Below are 20589 nucleotides of genomic sequence, written 5' to 3' on the forward strand. Positions count from 1 at the left end.
CAAAGACAAAATGACAAGAACCCCATTCAATGTTTAAGGGCAGTGTTAGCAGTGCAGGGTTAACACTTGGCAAATAAGTCTCTCAAGCCTCTGTGCCAAAATCTTCCTCTGCTCATCTGCCCAATAGCATAGAAAATCGAGTAAACAAATTATCATAACAATGATGAGTGAATGACTTGCAGCAAGTATGTTCTCTGTGACAGAACCTGGTATTACGTGGCCCCAAAAAAGCAATGAGGGAAGATGCTTTGCAGCTTACTGATCAGGTTTACATTTTGCTGTCTTTACTCTGGTGAAGAACACCCAAGATTATTCAGTGAGGACTCTCCAGTCCTCCTTCCTTTCTACAGAGCACCAGCACCTACTACAGCAAGTCATCAGCACAGGGAAATGCAACAGGGACAAAGGAGTCATTGTGGCTGGATTGGTTTCTGAACCACACTCTGCTCGGTACTGAGAGAGTTCCAAAGCCCAGACATTTTGGAACCATAATTGTAACTCATGAGGCTAAAAGAGCCAGAGCAACTCAGGGAAGCTTGCTTTCCACCTACATGGCCGCTCTCCCTGCTTTCCACCTCCTCCAAAAAAGATGCCTGCAGAAACACTTCAAGTTGGGTTCACAGTTTCCAAAGACCCACTTTGCTCAGACTGTGAGGAACTTTGCAGTGTTCTCTGCTATCTCATCTCAAACGAGAGGCTTATTAAGGTACAGAACATTGAGGTAAGGGCCCTGTTCCTAATGGCTGGTAGCTCTGACAATGCCCCAAATATCCTGGTCATTAGCACAGCAGATGGTTGACATTTGACACCTGTCCCAGCAGTTTTGTTTTTGCTACAGCTTGAAAAAAATTCACACACAAAAGCCATTTGTCAAAAACTAACTGAAAAAGCCAAGTTAGGTGAAATTTTATTTCCTGAGAATAAACTTATTGCTAATAATAGCTGGATTTGAGTAAGCAAATACTTCTCTCTGGTATAGATAATCACTTCTCCACAGATACACTAAAAGGCAAAACTGACAAATAAACTGTTGCTAGCTTGGAGTGTATTATTTTGCACAAATAAAACCAAATTAATAGGTGGCTTATAGCACATAACTCTGTGCCAAAACCACCCAAGACAATTCACAGGTAATGGTCATTGACAGCAATCTGAGGTGGCTGTTTTTGTCATAGGTCTGCTTCTCCCTTTATGCAGAACACATGCTATTTAATTGAACTTTATTCTACATACAGTACTAAACCCAGAAAAGCACTAAGGATTTTTTTTTTAGTAGTTAGAGCACTCTCCAAGCAATCCCGATGTACACCTAGGATAGCACATTAATTTTATCTTCAGCTTCATTTTGAGATTAGTTGTAAGTGTATACATTATTTTTATTTGTTTTTTTCTGACATTCCTTTTACAGTACCACCTGAATGACTACTCTTGATTACTTCAGGATTAAGTACTCTTAAAGGCTGAATTAATAAATTAGTCATTGTGTAAATCCAAGAGCTAAACCTCAGAAAGATGGCAGTCAGGCAGTCTAATGGAAAGAGTTAAGACAACAAAGAAGGACAGCCTAAAATGAGACTATAACATTATGTCCTTGGAAATACAGCCCAAAGCATGAGCAATCACAGACAAAGGATCCATGGAATGGAGATGACTAAGTCTACTACAGACACACACCTAAGTGCCATGTGGCTCACACGAAAACCCATTCAGAAAGTTCATTTGCCTCTTGAGTGTCTTTAGCTGAACAGATGGAGCACAGACTCCTTGATCAGCTCACTGAACTGTTAGTAGCTGTGAGAGCAGCTGGAGCTACGCTTCACTCTAATGTTCAGACCTCCCACCTTTGGGGTTGCCTGGTGACCTTTTAAGGGATGAGAACTTGTCCTCAACAAGTTTCAGTGCCTGAAAGTGCACTGGCCAGTCTTCTGAAGGTACAGATCCTTTAATGTTTCAAAGAACAATAAGACTATGGAAATATCCCTGTTTGACACTTTTTGTTTCCATATAGTTACCCTCATTAGTAGTGCACTACATGACCAACCAATGTATTAGAGATGACATTCTGCTGTTTAAGAGTTTGCTTTAATAAAATTAACTCCTCCATTACACTTTCCATCTGGCTGGAATGGAATGAGAAATATTTGCCTCTAAGACAGCATCCTGAAAGACAGAGGGGAGAACACCTCTGTCTCTCAAGGTTCATCTCAGATAGGAATATGATATGTGAGCATAAACCACCCTTAAACAAACTGACTCTGCCCCATCTTCTGCTCATTGGAAAAGGACAACATAACCTTTCACCCGATGTCTCTGTGCTGCCTTTTCTACGGTCACAGTTATTGCACTCCCACAGCTGTTAAGGACACTTGCATAGACATTTTCTCCATCTCACATCTGCAAAGATGTAATATATACCATGATATGCAATTCACTATAAACTCTTCTGCACAATGATCAGGAAACTTAAATCCTCTTGATTATATCAAACATCACTGGGAAGGAGGAACAGCAAAGCCTTCTGTTTCACATGCACAGAGAGCTACTTACACCACACTCATGGAAAATGAGGTGCTTATTGCTACCATGGTCCTTTACCAACAGGTCAACTGAGGAATATTTGAGTAAAGGGGCTGTGAAGGAGAGAAAGGGAGTTATGTGAATCTACAGCAACTGCTCACCCCGATCCCTAAACAATCTGCTCATGCTCTGCAAGGGACTTCAAGCTCCTTTAAGGGCCACTTTCAGTACAGACCGGCTGAATGGAACGTGGGCAGACTTGTACAGTAAGAAAGTGTAGAAGTGTAGAACCATACTTAAGAAATATATTCATATAAGATACATAAATGCATACACATTACATATATTTAGAACTGTTCTTCAAGCCAGAATTTGTCCTTAAAGCCAGGCCTCTGATGTATTATGCTGCCACTATGACATTATATATTTCTGTCCCATAACTCACACCACCTCTAACCCATTTCATGCCCACTCTATTACTGTGGCTACAAAGAATGATTTTAAGAGAATGATATAAAGTGATGTCACCCACCAGTGTACTCACTGGCTGAAAAGAGCTCTGAATTCTTTTTACTGTAATACACAGAGTATACTCTGTTGTAATTGCTGGGCTGTTCATTTTAGTCCCCTGGTGGCATTTACTGAAATGCCATCAATTCAAATTAGCTTTCATCAACTCTGCAGTCTGGGACTTTGAAACAGCATCCTCTCCCCTAGTATTCTTTTTCTAATAAATGGCAAATTAATTAACTAGCATCTGTTAAACAAACAGGAAAAGAAAAATAAATGCAATTTAAATATTGTGTTTGCTCTGAGATCATCGATACCATTACCGAAACATAAATGCTATCTGCCTCTATTAAGTTTTGCAAATACACATGAACCTGATACAAACTAATGTATTTGCCTAAACCAGCCATACAATCACAATGCTGTAAAACCAAACCAGTTTACAAGTGGTATCTTTCAAACAACCTCATTCTGGGGGAAAATACCCCCTTTAACTCTCTCAAAAAAAAAACCCAAACACCACTAAACCCCAAAGCAAAACAAAGCACCACCCCACACCAAAATCCTCCCCAAACTTCTCCCTCCTCCTTTAATTTTAACAAGACAAATAAACCAAAAGCCACAGACACCTATTTCCATCAAGAAGATAACAGTAATTGCTGTTAAAATTTTACTCTGCTGAATTTGAATCTCACAATATTGCTTTGTTTTTTATTTTATTGTTGCTCCTTGGATTTAAACAGCAGAGAAATTTGGTCCATACTAATTTCTTATTTCTCACATTTCATATCACAATGTATTCCACTTTTATGTGCCTCTACAAGTGAAATGAAAGACAACTGCTTTGATTATAAGAACCAGATACTGCAAACACTGGGAAGAGCACAGAAGACCATGCAGCCTTTACTGCTGACAAGAAGAATGACTTTAATGTCCCTACACTACCCTCCTCACAAATATCTTTCTAGCAAGGACATTAATCAATGTGTGGCACTGACACGGCAGAAGTTGTCAACCCTCTTGGTTGTTATATTGCCGCAGAAAGCACCTGGTGCAGCTTCACCCAGCCTTGACACCTGAGCTGAACTCTGGGAACACTCTGGATCAGTTGTCAGTGGAGTGATGATTGAGACCTACCTGCTTTGCTGCAACATCTTCCCTTTCAGGCTGGTTAGGCCACTTCCAGTGACACAGTACAAATATAGTGGGGTTTTAAATTTTATTTTTCTTTTTCACTGAAAGACATTTTCATTACTTTAAAAAAAAATAAAGTTCTTTTTTTCCTCTAAGAATGATTTGGTGACTCAGAAGAGATGCCTGAAGATGACTCAAACTATTTGTTGTGATTATTTCCTACAGAATCTGGCATACAAAATTTCAGCTTTGCTTACTGAAACCCCTTTTCCACAAGTTTTTGTACGATCCCATTTCTTCCACTGGGTCATAAAATACGACATCATTAGCACCTTTCTCTTTGTGACACTGAGGAAAGGTAAACCAGGTGACTTGCTACAATTACACCAGAAAATAATGGCACCGCCTGCAATAAAAATGGAATTTACCAAATTCCAAACCAATGTCTTTAATACCAAGTCAGCCTCCCTCACCCTCTGTTCTCATTTCTTAGCTCAACGACCCAAACTAAACAAGCAGGAAGAGACCTCAAACCACATACTGAAACTCTGATTCACACATGGCCAGCAGGCCAAAACCACCATAGGTGGAGACAGTGAGTCTGCAGAGTATATTTGGGGTATATTAAAACTGCCTAACAGACTATTATTAATTCAAACCTAACTTACGTAGAAAGCAATGATAAAAATCACAGTAGGAAACTTTGGAAAGCCCTACTGCCTAAAGAAAAGATTCTTTAACCAAAGAAGTAAATTCGAGAAGAAATGAACTTCAACTACAATTAAAACTTGCCAGCTCAGCCTCTCCTTCTTTCTTCATTTTCAGGGTAACAGAGTTTACTATTTATTGCACTATTTTGTTTGCTATTGCCATCATCACTGATCTCAAACAGAGCACTTTAGAGCTTGTAAAATTATCTTTTCTTACTGTTTTCATCGAGCTAACAAACGGCATTTTGTATGTGCATAGGGAAACATTTCAGTACCACAATTAACAGAACTATAACATCCCTCTAGCAGAATACTTTAAATGTTTTGAGATGTTCAAATCCTATAGCCATCATGGGACTACTCCCATATTGTCCACAGGGGCACCACTTAATCAAGATGCAGGCACTGACACACATAGTGCTAAATGCAGTGCTTCAGCCTCTGCATTATCCAGCTCCAAGGGCTCACATAAGCACCACACTCATTTCTCACAGAGGGGTGACTTTTTCCAAGCAACCCTGCTGGTGGCCTTGATGAGATCTAGAGGTTTTCCTCTGAAGCAGAAAGGAGAAATTGGCTCAACTGGTAGGACTGCTTGGCTGCAATAAAGATATTCACAGCCGAGTGAAAAAAGTGTTGAGAAGAGTTAAACTTCTCTGATGTGTTGAAAACATTTTTTTTTTAAACTTGGAGTAATTATTATTTCCTTTTAAAATAAAACACACAGCACTTAGAGGAGAAGGAGTTGTTATACTACATTCCCACATGCATAACTTACAATGCAAGTCTACATTCCTGGATGTAAATACAGTCCTCATCCCAATAACTAAAGTCAGACTACTATCTCCCTAATGCCTTGAAAACAACTGAATTAAATAACAGGGTGGGGTCTGCCCCTCTTCAACTTCTAGGGTAAAATCCAACGGCATTCCAGTCCTTACTCCCTCTCCTAGTGCACCAAGATAGCTGAATGAGACAGCTCCAGTAGTAAAGAACATGAGCAACATATGTCTTTTTTAATCAAATACAGGGCATATTTTACAACACAGGCCTGTCACCAGGAAATAAGCTGTAAACTATAGCAGGAAAGAAAAGCAGATGTTAGCAAGTGGTAGTTTATTTCCTAGTAAGTGTGCCATCCATAATCAACTTTAATAAAATATCCTCAGAAAGTTTTAATTTTTTTCAGCATAGCCTTGCAAAATAAATACATCTCTCTTCCTGCAAAATTTACCTGTTGGCTCTCAGAAAGCACAGCACCTCCTACCAATTAAGAGGCCTATCAATCACACAGCACAGCACACAGACAACTGAATCCTGCTTCTTTTTTCCTCCCTCCTCCTGACAGAGTAATAATTTACAAGTAACTAGAGTATTGCTTTGCTCTGACGTGCAAACTCCAAATGGTAACGGCTTCGTTTCAAGCATTATTCATAAAAATGCTCTAAGCACAAGAACTCACAGGTTGTGGAAGGGAGTGACAAATTAAAATCCTTGACATTCATTACAATAGTCCCTTCTTCTGTTTGCCACTTAAAATGTGGGAAAACACAGAGCTATTCCCTCAGAGCAGGTGTGGAAGATTATATCTGATTACTCGATCATTGGGTAGGTTCAAACAAAAAGAAAGTTAGAGAAACTTCGTTCAAGTCATTATTACTACACTGATGTAAAGAACGTCTTAGCTCAACTTCACAGCATGGAGCTTCAGACAAACAGCAGAGCCTGGCCGAGTTATGATCAACAAAATGTCTTCTAGTAGCTGACAGCTGAAAAATGTTAATTTGAGAGGAAAAAAGCATATATTTTATTAACAGCCTGGCACTACGGAAGCTTTTACACATTGCTGCATCATGAAGTGATATGTAAGAGAAAGGTGGATGATGAGAGCCACTAGATCTCTAAAGTGAAAAGGTTAGTGGCAATACCTAATTAAACACGTGTAGGACAGAGATTTCCGGTCCAGTAGTGAAGGACAAGACCAGAACTCAGCCACACAAACTGTCCTAGAGCAATGCAGCTTCACAGACTGGAACATTTTAAGCCCCATCTTTGACATTACTGTACATATTCTAGCCCTAAGATTTCACATAGTATTATTTGACAAAGTTTCCAAGAGGAAAAAAAAAAACCCCAACCCACAATATTTACTATGCCCATGAAAATTTATGTAAACTGTTACAAGTTCCCACTCTTTGTTAATACCAAAACATCCCAAAGCGTTTGCTGCTTTGCTTTTCAGTAAGAATACCATTTTTACTGCCTGCTCATAATTGCATTAAACTGTAAAACATCTGGCAAGAGGATAGGTCTGAAATCCAAGCCACTAGATGCTTAAGGAAAATATGCAGACACGGGAGGATTTTCCCTACCCAACCCTCTGGTGCTTTGCTTGTTACATAGTTATTGTTTCCCACCCTGCCTCAAATGAAGCAATTAATATCGACCAGGTGCTTGCTACATCTTTGCTTCTTCAACCTTCTTGGGCTAAGGCCTGAATTCCACCAGGTCCAGAGAACTGCTGGGAACTAACGCCGGCCCCCAAGCGGCACTTGGCCCTGTTCCTTGGCGGTGGGAGACCCAGTATTAACAGAAACTGTTTCCTTTTCTCCCAGGGTGACAGTAGGGGTTGCAGTCCAAGTTAAGTCCCCTTTACCTTTAATGACTAGAAAAAAATGTACTTTTTTTTTGTCTCGCAAATGACTCTAAAAAAAACAAAGGTAAATGAATACTTGTTACTTAGCTGGTGTCTTCTCAGAAATGTCTACCTTAGTGCAGGAATCTTCCTTCTATGTCATAACTGGTTTAACTTGCAATTATTTAAACATGACCCTTCTCTAAGCCCGTTTCCTGACCTGTTCAAGTAGATAATTTCATAGAAATTTATTTCACTTTCAAAAATCAAGACGGAATGGATTTTTCACAACTACCTTCCTATACTCAGACTGTTTCAAGACAGCTGTCTTGCACCGCTGCTTCCCTCAGTCACAAATCCAAAAGATTAACTACCAGGATTCAGTATCTCAGATTCCTCTTGTATTTCAGATCAGGATCATAGCATTTTAGCACTGCAATTCAGCTGTGTCCTAGTTCTCTTTCCCTCTTATTTTGAAATGGGTTATTAGGCCCATCTCTTAGACAATAAGATAAATAATAGCTGTTGAGTTTATTGTATTTGAAGGTCATTTTTCACTCCACCTTCAGCAAATGTCTGTTCACAGGCTGACCAACATCTGTTGTGTAAAAACTGTAAATTCTTTATGGGGAAATAATTGAATCACTAGACAGAGGAACACCACTATGAAATACATTGCCATTAATTCCCTTCCCCACTTCCAAAGTTCACAATTTGCTGGGAGAGGTTTGTTAGAATGATGTATGTATTTAATTTAATCCAAATGGGAAATACAATAAGTTCCAAAGTGTTAAGCATACCATGGCCATTATTACCACATATTAGCTCTGATCCACAGTATGACCCCACATTTTCCCAATAATATAGGGATTTCTATTTCTCCCCAGTTTATTATTTTTCTTCTTCCATCTTAATTCACACATGGCTGCATATATCTTCATTATACAACAGGAGGAATAGAACACCTTGGTTTCTGTCCTCCTGGCAGGCCCTATAACTGCTTTCAGATAGGCAGACACTGGAGATCAATGTGGGAAACAAGGTTCTATTACTGCTGTATAACTTTATCCCACAAGCCCCCGAGTTGCTTTCATCTCTTGAGCTGCTGGATAGCGACAAGAAATTTAAGAACTTTGGCATCCTTTTATAATTAAATAAGCTAGGCAGATACAATTCATTAAGCCCCCTTGCACACTATTCAAGCAACAATATCCTAAGGCTTCTTTTACTATGGATGACCGTTCCAGCTTTCACACAGCAAGTACCTAAATATAAACCAAACCACAACCATTAGTTCCATGACTTTTTCACAACTGCTTGGTTCCAACTGATCCTCATTCTCGTTACTAATGAAGTGCAGTCCATTTCTGGTTTGCATTAGCCAGGGTTCAGTTTCAAGACATCATTTCTCCTTACATTTTGTTCCATAAAGCAAAGCATCCAGAAGGCAGACACGAGCATAGTGCCATAGTCATGTCTCACTATTCATTTTCAGGACTTAAATTTGAAACTCTGGGAATATCACTGCAGGACACAGCCTTTTTTTTCCTGTCACTTTTGTCCCAGCACGGATCATTATCCAATATAATAAGATTGATCCTTTGCAATCCCTACACGGGAGCTCACCCTATTTTAGGTATTATTCTCAGTCTTTATTTCTAGAAAAAAGATATTATATTTGGTAAAATTATTATATTTGATATGCAATCAATCTAACAATATATTCTTACTAAACTGCACTGTGAAGGGCAATACACTCATCTCACAGTTCAAGATCAGTTATTGCTTGGCAGCTCAAGCATAAAATACATCAATACATGGTGACATCATAGAAAACATCAGTAAACCTCAAAAGCATTTGTACAGGTAGCTCCTATACTCTAAAAAGCAACCCAAAAGAACTGACAGCAAATAGCAGATTTTAATGTGAACGTCACTGCAAATTGTGAAGGAAAAAGCATAGAAAGGATAACCAGTTGATTACACTTAACATGCTTCTTCCTAATGAATCTGGGATTAGACAAGAAACTAAGGCCTGTCTTAAAGTTAACATGAAAATTAAAGATATTGGGTCATATTTTACTGAACAGCATAACAGAAATGCAAATTATTATTTTTTTAATCAACTTGCACAAATGCTTTAGATTCAGATTACCATAGTTTCTAAAATGAGCTTTAGAACCCAGAGGGACTTTGATACACATCAGTTGCATCAGGATCTTGTGAAACTTTTCTGGGTTGTGTTGAATGAAAAAGCAAAGAGCTTGGAACACTGACTGCCGGAATTCCGAGAGATACCTGATGGGGGTTTTGGCTCAGTAAGTACTGACAGAGGACACAGCAAGGTTAGCAGGCCATCTGGCAGTCCCTGAAAATACTCAAAGGAGATATGATATCCAGCCTTTTATGCTGATGGCAGAGGGGGATAGGAAAAAGAAATATTTACAAAAATTAAACCAAGATAGGCTCAGAAAAGAGTGTTCACCTCATACCCAATGGAACTAATCAATAAATGTTGTCCCATGGACAAAATGCTGAACAGATTGAAAAAAAAAAAATAACCCCGAAGATGCTTTGGGAAAATATTATTGAAAGATAACTAAGATACATAGTTGGAGAAGATTTTGACCTAAAAAGCACTGAAAGAGTCTTCAAGACCACCGAAGATACAGAAAATGCTCTGGGTTAAACAGTTCCATGCTTGCAGGGATAAACACAATTCCCACTCCCTTCATATGCACAGCCAGGACACGAATCAGTGACATCTTTCTATCCTAGGGAATGGATCCAGTTGAAAGGCAGCCAGCACGAGGAAAGAACAGCCTCCACACAAATACAGGACCTTCCTCTGCTCAGTTCTGAGGGGATCTGAAGGCACAGCATTTCAAACCCCACAGTGCCCCATACAACCAGAAACTTGCTGTGCCAGAAGGAACTCAGACAACATTATTCTGGCCTGTTCCTATGATGACATAATGTAGTAATTGAAAAAGATGCAATTTCATCCATTTTCTCCATTGCAACTCTTGTACAATCACTTAATTTGAATTTATGGAGACCTGATCTGGCACACGTGGCCCAGACTCAAAACACAGTGCTGTTCACTGAGAAGGCAAAAATCTCTGTAGGGAGCTCTGAAAACTCTATATAATTAATCTTTTAACCAATATATTCTCTTTGAGATAATATTACTGTCTCAGTAAGTTTCAAGTAAAAAATTTCCAACATTTAACATTCTGAGACTCAAGCTGTAACTCTCATATACCACAAGAATTTGGTCATTTTCCTCTGAAAACAAGCAAAAGAATCAAAACTTTGCCTTTTTCATCTTGTATTTACCCAGAAACATTTTTATAACAGAAAATTAGTAGCTTTTTTAATATTAAAAATAATGTTTTATTTCAAAGTTGTGTTTCATATTATCTTTTTTCCTAAAATTTCATTCAAAGTTACTACTAATCAGAGGGGTTTTTTTTGCTATTTATATGATTTCCTTTTCTACTAGCTCTCACACATCTCTAAATAAAACAAGCTATAGTAAAGATGGATGATTACAACCAAATTTACTAAAGAATTAGAACATTATTGAAATGATTTGGTTTAATATGTGTCTTAGTCATATTGATTTACTGATGAACCCTTGTTTTAATGTAAAACACAGAGCCACAAATAAAAATCACCACACTGAAACCTATACAGATATGCCCAACTGTAGGCAGCATCACAATCCCCCCCCCAAGGTTTTGAATCCCTGTCCAACTGTACTTTAAACCACAGCTCTATTTTCAGCCACTCCATCACTCCTCCACATGGGAGAAATGAGAAGTGTCAAGAGCTACTGAACACAGAGTATTCACAGTTGATCAGCACATCACTACTCAAAACAGATGTTCTTATAATCACACTGCACTGAAAAAACACCAATACATTCAATAGCCTCCATCTCATACTCTTTTGTGCTGTTCTCATGTTAGACACAGCTCTTAGATATCTAAAATTTAAGTGTTTGATTTCTTACAAGAAATATATCAAGTAAGCCACGGCATTTCCAAGGAAAACAGAATCTTAACAGTTTACACAGTCAAAGAGTTAGATAACCTCATAATTTATGCAAACAGGTTAGATTATTCACGAGAATTAGGATGCAGTTACAAGACTCAAAAACATCACAGATCACATCTACTCTAACACTTCTGAAGGCACCAGGCTACTATATTTTTCCTATGCCTTCCCATTCCTCATTACTGTAATAATCATATATATACACACACCTTTCATCCTATTAGAAATAGTTCCTTTTCAGTATATATCTAGAACAGAGGAAATAGCACTGGGGGAAAAAGTTCCAATACACTGAAGGCTAATATTCCTAAAGAAGATGGTGATGAGGAAGCCTAACCTCTGAATTCCAATCACTCAAAACACTTCAAGACCTTGAGAGCCTCAGAAAGAAAAGTTAAATTACTATCTGCTGTGACACTACTGCCTCACCATCAGCTTCATATCTGGTGACATAAATTTTCCCTATTTTATATCAGAAATCAAACAGCACCTGAGACACCATTATTTTTCACAAGAAAGTCCTGACTACGTTTCCATCCCCTCCATCCAGCCATTTCCCTAAAAGAGGAAAAAAAACCCACCAAACTAAAATAACTCAAAAAGAATCTCCAAGCAATCTTGAATCCCTTCAGCATTGCAGACACTAGCCAACTGGTTTCCCTTGAAGTTAAAACAAAGGCAACAAAACCCCTCAAAAATCACCAAAGAACCCTACAGACTATGAAAGTGGTACCGAAGGCAGCATTGTCTCCGACCCATTGATCAGCAGCAGCAGCACCATTCAGAACATGCCTAAGGAGCTGATGACCAACTTTTCCTCTCCTTTCACAGGGTGACACCTGTGGAATTGGCTGTCTCTGGCATCCTAGTTTCCTACAGAGGCTCCTGCAGGAACATTTGTTACGAGCTCATTTTGTGTGTACTGGTCACAAAAAACACCAGACATTTCAAAAAGGAGGAAGAATGATTTAGGGAGAATGTATTTCATCAAGGACAGTGTTTGAGGCAGCGAGCATTAAGCAGATACCAACATACTGTTTGGGTCTCAGCTGGGGAAAGGGGGAAGTGTGACATTTAATCCTGCAGCAAGGTCAGCACTGTGGAGAGCAGCTGGCCCATGGATCCTGTCGTGGGACAGCCTGCCAGTCCTCCTCTTGCACACTCCCTTTGGCTCCAACATCCGTCACAGAACACAAGCATCAGCAGAGTCTGTTGCTGTTCTGTGTCCTGCTCTGTGCACTGTTGTCAGTACTGACACATCACAGTGCTGCATTTATTTTATGAGCAGTCCATGGGAATATCATTAGCAGCCTCATAGCTCAGTGGAGGGAAAACCACCAGGATTTTAGGAAACAAGACACAGAGCAGCATCCCAAGCAATTACTCTAGGTGACAATTCTCAAGTTGTGACAGTCAGATGACACAGTGCAGTGCCAGACGAAGGAGCAGCAACAACGGCAAGTGAACCGAGTTAGACACTTCAGTGGCCAAGACTGCAGCAGAGATGGCACTAATTAGACATGGAAGGACAGGATGCACAGCTCACTGTTTGGGAAACATGCCACAATATAACACTACCTGGTTGTCAGATGGAGGCTGGTATAATTTAAGTATAATGCTACTTATAATGTTTAAAATATTAGAATAAGAATTCCTTATCCTAGTGAGCAGAAAAAAAAACAAACCTCTGACTGACAGATTTGGCCCAGCCTTCTAAACTTTAGCAACAGCTCTACTGTGTCGAAAAAAGAAAACACAATGGTAACAGACAACAGTTGCACACACTGTTCCAGCTCCACTCAGGAATTCGGAGCAGCTCTGCTTGTGTTTGACCAAAATAAACCAGAAAAATCAACACTGAACTTTGTGTATTTTGCAGTATCAATTCAATCTCGTTTAAAGCTCTCAACCTCTGGCTATCTCAAGAATCACACGTTCTTTAGGATTCAGTTTATTCTATAATAAACCCAAGCAGTCTAACAAGCAGCTCAGTATTACCCATAATTTCTCCGTTAAAATTTAAAAGCTAAAATTTCCAATTCAGATTATGATTAGAAACTAGTATTTTTCTATGAAAAAAATTTCAGATAATATCTTCATCTCAAATAGCATAGAAACATGGGAAAATAAGTGGCAAAGAAAAAGAGAACAACTTGCAAACATGACTGATAAAAGGCAAGTGCTCTCGCCTGCTGTTTTTATGCCTCTCCAAACTGTCACCCATCTCCCTCACAAGGAAAAAAAAAACAGTAGAAAAATAACAATTTTTACTGTATTTTTCAGAAGATGACAGAATAATATTTATTTCACAGTATTACAACCAAAATCAGCAGTGACTACCACTAGCAGAAACATCCGAATTCACAATAAGGACAGATTCTTTCTCCCTTCTGTTCTTACTTTTAGGAAACCTCCAACAGTTGAGATGGATTGAATTTCTGGGTGCAATTTAGTTGGTACCCATTTAGAAATAGCTTTACCAATTTGTTCTCAGTACTGCTGCCAGATTTCCTTCTCTTTGGCGCAACCTGCCAACATGATTTAAACAGGATCCAGGTTGTGGATCTTGCTGTTTCATCTACTACCATCCTTAAACCCTTTGTTCCTTCCATTGCTTGACGTTCTTCTTGCTCCCCCACGTGTGTTCCTGTGCACTGAGACAAACCCCACAGCCTAAGAGGCGCTGAGGGATTGTGGGTTGAAGGACAACCATTGCAACCCCGTGACTGCTCACTGAATTCACAACAGGCAGCAAGTCTGTTGTCAGAGAGGGTAAAAATAATATTAACAAGACACAACTCACTAAGCTTCATAAATTGAAAAAAATAACACCAAGATTTTACACTGGGTCTAGGTAAAAGTCCTTTCTGCCCACTTTCCCTATGACAGCCAACTGCTTTGACGTAACTGACCCATCAGTTTTCTTAAAAAACAAAGAAAAGTGCTTTCAAATGAATACTTGTGTGGCAAAATGGATTTTTAAACTGCCCTCTAAGTCATGCTACTTGACCAATAATTAGATAAATATGGAAGAGAGACATTAAAGATTCATGTTACGCATTTTAACAAATACCAGCCTGTCAGAGGTGCTGGCAATGTACATCCAAAGAAATCCGGCAGAAAACACAGGAATACTACATTGCAACTGGCTCTTTACCCTGATCTGCTTAACATTCCAGTAAAGAATAAAACATTTCTTCCCCAAGTCGGGAAAAAATAAAAAAAAACAAAATCAGGGTTGCACTTTTTTCCTCTATGATGTTTAAATGGAAGGAAACTTGAATTGCTGAAAAGACTTTTAATTCTCAATCAAATTGTACTCTTCATCCCCCTACCCTCCACAGAAAGAGCTGTGGCACTAAAATTTAAGACACTAGTGCCAGGTAGGTGATGAGTACAGTGGTATGAAATGCAAAACCTCCAGTATCAAACTGTGAGTAATTGTTTAAAACCAGCCAAAGAGTCCCACACAAAACTGTACAACTAACAGCACAGTCCACACCCATGTAAGTTTTTGTTTGAGCAGAAGAAACATTCTCAATACAAAGTTCTTTATGCTACACATCTAAGATCCACTGTAGGAAACCAGTCTGCTCCTACTCCCTGACAGTGCAATTCAGGATCAGCTGGGATTGATAACCACCAAGTGATGATCAACCTTGGCTTAAAAAAATAACTGCACCAAGAACCCAATTTGTGTAAATGCATTAATTTCATCCAGCCAGTCGTTTGCTGGTAAGAGGTTAATGCACACACACTGTGCTTAGTACTCTCCTTACCTGATACTTACCAGTCTCAGCAATAAACACCACAGAAATATGTGAATGAAATAATACTGTGTAAAATAGATGTATAAGTAAAATGAATACCCAGTAATTTAATTAAAGATTTTACCATCTTGGCTGCACCAAATTTAAAAAAATTTTCCAACTTCCGTCAAAACGATTTGTCTTGAAAACAAACAAAAAACCAGACAAAATTCCATTGCTCAGTGTCAGGATCACAGGTTAACAAGGTCTGCTCGAGTCAAAATATTTACTCACCTACTTACAGTCAATGGCACAGACAACTACTCACCACTTACCATTTTCCTATAGGGACATCCTGGCTGACACTGCCTGTAGGATGCTGCAATAAAGACTTACTGAATACTTACATTTCCAGTGTATTAAGCTTCTTGAAATTTATTTTAATTTTTTTCCCTTTGTACAAACCTATCACATTTTGCCCAAACCAAAAGGTGCTGAACATTTAAAAAAGTAATTCATTTCTTTTTGCACAGGACAAGATTATATTCAACTTTTACCTCATTGTACAGCACATACTGACCTCCACATTTTTTTTGTATGACTGAATTCACCTTTTTTTCCTGTTGTTTATAGGTTCTATGCATATTCCCATAATTATTTTCAAGTATTCTTGGATAGTGATTGCAAATTTTTATTTCAACAGTAAGAAATGTTATAAAATATTTAAAAATAGTTGTAACTGCATGTAATGTGCCTCATGGGCTGCCCAAAAAACTGCTAGTAATTCATACCTTGGCAGAGATTGTCATATGCACAGGAAAACCCCATTAAAAATTCATATTATTTGTTCTTCTTCAAAAAATGTTTCACATTTATGTTCTTTCGTATTTTGTCTGAATAACTACTACAGTAAATATTTCTGCTACACTACATTGAATACTTGGGCCACCCAGTGTAGTATTCTTGCACATCTACAGAGCAATAGTAAGGCAGGTTTGGAACTTGGCTACAGTCTCCATTAAAACTAAAAGAATAAACACACTGGAACTCAGAACAAAATTCTTTATTGCTATTTTAGAAGAAAAGTGCAATTCATAACTTTAATTCTCAATTGAACATTAAAGACTATTCATGCTTTATAATCCCTCAGAGAGCAAACAGAAAAAAAAATTTTTTTTCCCTGGACATTTCTATATTCTTATAAATTAGCCAGAAACTTCAACTAGTTTCCCATTTTTCCTTAACTTAAGCAACTATAAGCATTCGTAATCATATAGTTAATTGCACATTTTAATTACTCAGCCATGGCGGTGTGCAGCAACAAACCCCTCAATAAAATGTCTATCACTAACCTTCACGGTTTTCCACAGGAAAGTGCTCAGAATCAGCCCACTGCAGTGCTGCCTTCACCAGCTCCTCCTGCTCTGGTCTACTCTAGTCTCTCCCGTCCTTCCACAGCTCACAAAGTAAGAGAAGCAGCTCCATCTTCTCCTAAAAAGCAACACTAACAAGGCCAGGGTATGTTTTATTGCCTTCCCTTGATCATGTAATCCCCAACACCTGCTTCTCCCTCTGAGGTCCCCATGGCCTTCATGCCCCTTTCCCGATCGATTGTCCCTCAGGAGCATTACTTATTATATAAATTATACGCATAATTATTATATATTTATTATATAAAATCTTGTCTCTGCCACCTCCCAACATTTGCAGCAGGTATTTTTAGGAAAAGCAGTCACCAGCTGTGCCTTTTCAAAGTGGCAATGGCCCAAAGGTACCCTGTTGCTCCACACCTTCATCGTAGGTCAGGTGTGGGAGTTTAAGACTCATCATCTCTCTAAGCCCACCTTTCGCCAACCAGGACCCAACTGCCAGCTATTTCTGCCCCCTTTGTAAAGTCAGGATAATATTTTAATCATCCCCACAGCTAAAGCGTCCATGTAATCCCCTCCCTCGGGGCAGGAAGGGCCCCTTTCGCCCCACACTCCCTTCATGTGACCGATCCGCCATCGCGCCGCCTCACGAGGGTGCCGCCACAAGATGGCGCCGGTGGGGCGGCCACAAGATGGCGCCAGCTGGACAACCCCAAAATGGCGCCGGTGGGGTAGCCACAAGATGGCGCCAGCGGGGCCACTCCAAAATTGTGGCAGCAGGGGAGGGGTGAGGGGACAGGGAGCAGCGGTCTAGGCCTGGTGCCACTCTCGACCTATCCAGAAATTTAGGAAAATCACCTTCCATAAAACATTCCCCAACACCATGCCTGAGAGATTGAGGTTTGTGGGGGTTTTTCCCCCGGTCTCCCAGCTCTGAGAGCTGAGCAGTTTACTTTGGGAAGCCCAGAACTGCTCTCCATTTCCATCTGGATAAATGATAACCGTGCCTCTGAAAATAAATATCCCTCAACAAAGCTTCTATATAACCAGGTAAAAAAATGTTATAGTAAACAGTGAAGAAAAGTCATAAGATTAGTCTTTTCCCATGAAGTCAATGCAAAGAGAAGTTAGGAAAAATGTAGACTACTGTTAAATGAAGACCACGAGTTAATCTAAGCATCAGGGATGCTGATGCTTTACTTCCTTGGGAGTCTGCTGTGTAACAAAGAGGGAGAAAAGAACAGGCATTTAGGTTTTTTAAACACCATTTTGGCTACAAGATAAACTCTTTTAGTGGGAAGAGACCACTCTATCTGTGAACCGCAGGGGAATTGTAACCATGGCAGTAACACAGTTCTGTTCTCCTGTACCAGAGCACATCAATCGCCTTTTGAAAGCACTAAAAAAACCCTCAAGGCAAGTCTTCCTTGCTGAAATGGCTGGACCAGCCTGGGGAGGTAGACAACATGTTGACAGTACAGTATTAATCTTAACGTCGAGGGAAAAGGACAGATGGACTTGCTTTTTCCCTGAAAAATAAGTGTGAGGTTGCACCGGGCAGCTTAAGAGAATGGTAAAGGCAACAGAGATGAGGGAAGGAAAGGAAGCAAGACTGACAAGGTAATTTACTGTCTATTCTTTGTGTTTCATGAAACACACGTCATCACTCTCTAATAAAGCTTTCAATGTTTCCCAGATGCTCTCAGATAGAATCCTGGCACAAAGTGATTTTTATGCACGGATGCATTATTTTCTCTTTATCTGCTGTATATTAAGGACAAACTGGAACGTGCTCTAACAAAGTTCCAACCTACTCTCCTAGGCACAGATGAAACAAAGCAAAGTAACACTTTGCAACATCAATAGCCCTGAAGAGAAAAAAAAAAAAGTAACAGAGCAATACTGAAAACATTCAGTTCATTTCTCCCCAGATTCGCCAGATTTTTCTGCAGGCTGAGCTACCATTTCCTGTAGCACACCACGTTCTGGTTTGACCTTTCCATTTTCAGTCCTACCAGGACCGTTGGTTTTGCTCAGCATGTGGATGGGAGATGAAAAAGGAGGAAAAGTGGGCTGTGTACTTTGACAGATGGCATCTTCCCTCCAGAGCCAGGGCCCGAACTAGGGCTCCCATGCTGCGGTTTGGGGCGTTTGGGTGGCAGGACTTGCCAGCTCTCAGACAGCCTGAACAAGGACAAACTGTTTCAACCACTTGTGTCCTTGAAAATGCCCATGTTTTGTTTGTTACAGGCAACCAAGAAAAAGATTGCCTCGGCTTGGGAGTCACCCAAATCGGGCAGATGGAATCATGTCACTTTGCTTACAGAGTTATTCGCATCCTCTCTCAGATTCAGCTCCTCTTTCTTTTACCCACAGACTCCAAAGTTGTGGTTTTCAACAGATTTGTCTCACAGGGTTAGACCCATTCAGTGAGCTTTTTGTTAACACTTTGTCCAGCTCTTCTGGGACATATTTCTTTCATAAGTCAATATTTCTTTAGTAAAAATACTGGTTTCTAACCATAAATCTAAAAGCTATATCAAAGGAATATAACAATGTCATTTTGTTTTGGTAAGATCACATTACTCCAGGGAGATTTGTCTGCAGAAGAGGTAGGACGTGTAATGTGTGCAAATTCAACAGTTCTGCGTGCAATTTCATTTTCCAAAAGACAGCAAAAATTGGTATCCCAAATAGTTTCTAATTTGAAAGCATATTTGCTGAGTTAAAAACTGTGTTTACACTGCAGAACAAAAGATGCAACATATTTCATGTGTCTGATTCATTTCAGGATAAGATCACAAATATAAGGAGACTGAATGCAACATGCAGAGGACAAACCCCAAAAGCCTGCACTGTTCACTAAAGGATGCTGTAAGATTTCCCCAAAGGCACAGGAAATTCGTAGCACAGTGACCTGTCTTTTTGCAGGTGCTGTCACAGAGCCAATGGACACTCAGGTTTTTGTGTGCAAATTTTTCTATGAGTATTTCAGCTGCAAGAATATTTGAGCACCTCAATAAACAGAGGGACACTAGACAAGCACCTCCTGATACTGAGCCAGCTACCAGTGAAGCAAGTGAAATGGAGAAGAAACAGCAAGATGATGTCTTTAACACTTTAGATCATTCTACAGGCATGAGTCTCAGATTCTGCTATCCCTATAACCTGTTAAAGGGCATATTTAAGAAACTAAAACCTATGGCAGATTTTATTAGGAGCCTTCCAGCGTGTCCTGGGCAGAAGATATCACTTGGAATTGATGCAAGTCTCAGAGAAGACAGCCCCTTAAAAAAAAAAAAAAAAAAATAAAAAAAAAAAAAAAAAATTCAAACCACAACTGTAATACTTTAAAGGGGAAAAAAAATACTCTGAGTAGAGCCAAGTTTTAAAATTTTCAGTGTTCATCCCTGATCAGAGAGAAAGAGGCTCTCATTGAAAGTGGCAGTATTTCTGCAAAGATCAGAACTAGAAGCTGCAGTGACTTCAAATGCTCTGCCTGCAAAGAACCTTTCCATTTTTTGCTTTATTTTTTGCAATTATGAAATTAGTTGAAAAAAAGTTATTAAGCATTCAGTTTGAAGTTCTGTTTGGAAATAAACATGCATTATAGCCCTTCTGATGGAATAATTATTGACTAAATATTAATGTATTTAGTTAGATATGTCAACAGAAGTTCAACACAAAATTTTTGAGAATATAAGGCTTTCCATACCCTATTGATTGTCACCAAATACATACAGAGCTGTAACTTTGCTACAACTTAAGCTTTTATGTTTGTTACAGCAAGTTTAACTTCTTGATTAAATTTCAGATGGGTGCATTGCAATTTCTCTCTCCTGGCTCTTTCACTGACAGATCTTGGAATCTTTGTGGAGATAAAACCTTGTTTTTAAAACCAA

The 20589-nt window shown here is 39.3% G+C and overlaps 1 protein-coding gene and 1 long non-coding RNA gene across 3 annotated transcripts in view; one reads left to right on the forward strand and one right to left on the reverse strand.

Annotated features, from left to right (window-relative positions):
- The window catches only part of LOC113994116 (bifunctional heparan sulfate N-deacetylase/N-sulfotransferase 3), a 209997-nt gene extending 192713 nt beyond the window's left edge, over nucleotides 1-17284 (reverse strand). The window contains exon 1 of one of the 2 annotated variants that reach the window (XM_039385466.1): nucleotides 16670-17284. The gene's annotated coding sequence lies outside the window, so the exon portion shown is untranslated. The remainder of the gene's footprint in view (nucleotides 1-16669) is intronic. The other variant, XM_039385465.1, reaches the window with a different exon arrangement.
- A 330-nt stretch (nucleotides 17285-17614) lies between these two features.
- On the forward strand, nucleotides 17615-19884 carry LOC120324068. Its single transcript, XR_005565067.1, has 3 exons — nucleotides 17615-17737; nucleotides 18061-18307; nucleotides 19479-19884. It is a non-coding gene; the product is annotated as an uncharacterized LOC120324068 (long non-coding RNA).
- Nucleotides 19885-20589: the final 705 nt, after the last annotated feature.

Source organism: Pipra filicauda, unplaced genomic scaffold (genome assembly GCF_003945595.2).
Source record: "Pipra filicauda isolate LSUMZ 115617 unplaced genomic scaffold, ASM394559v2 scaffold411_size619879_pilon, whole genome shotgun sequence".
In the NCBI taxonomy this organism is placed as follows: Eukaryota; Metazoa; Chordata; class Aves; order Passeriformes; family Pipridae; genus Pipra; species Pipra filicauda.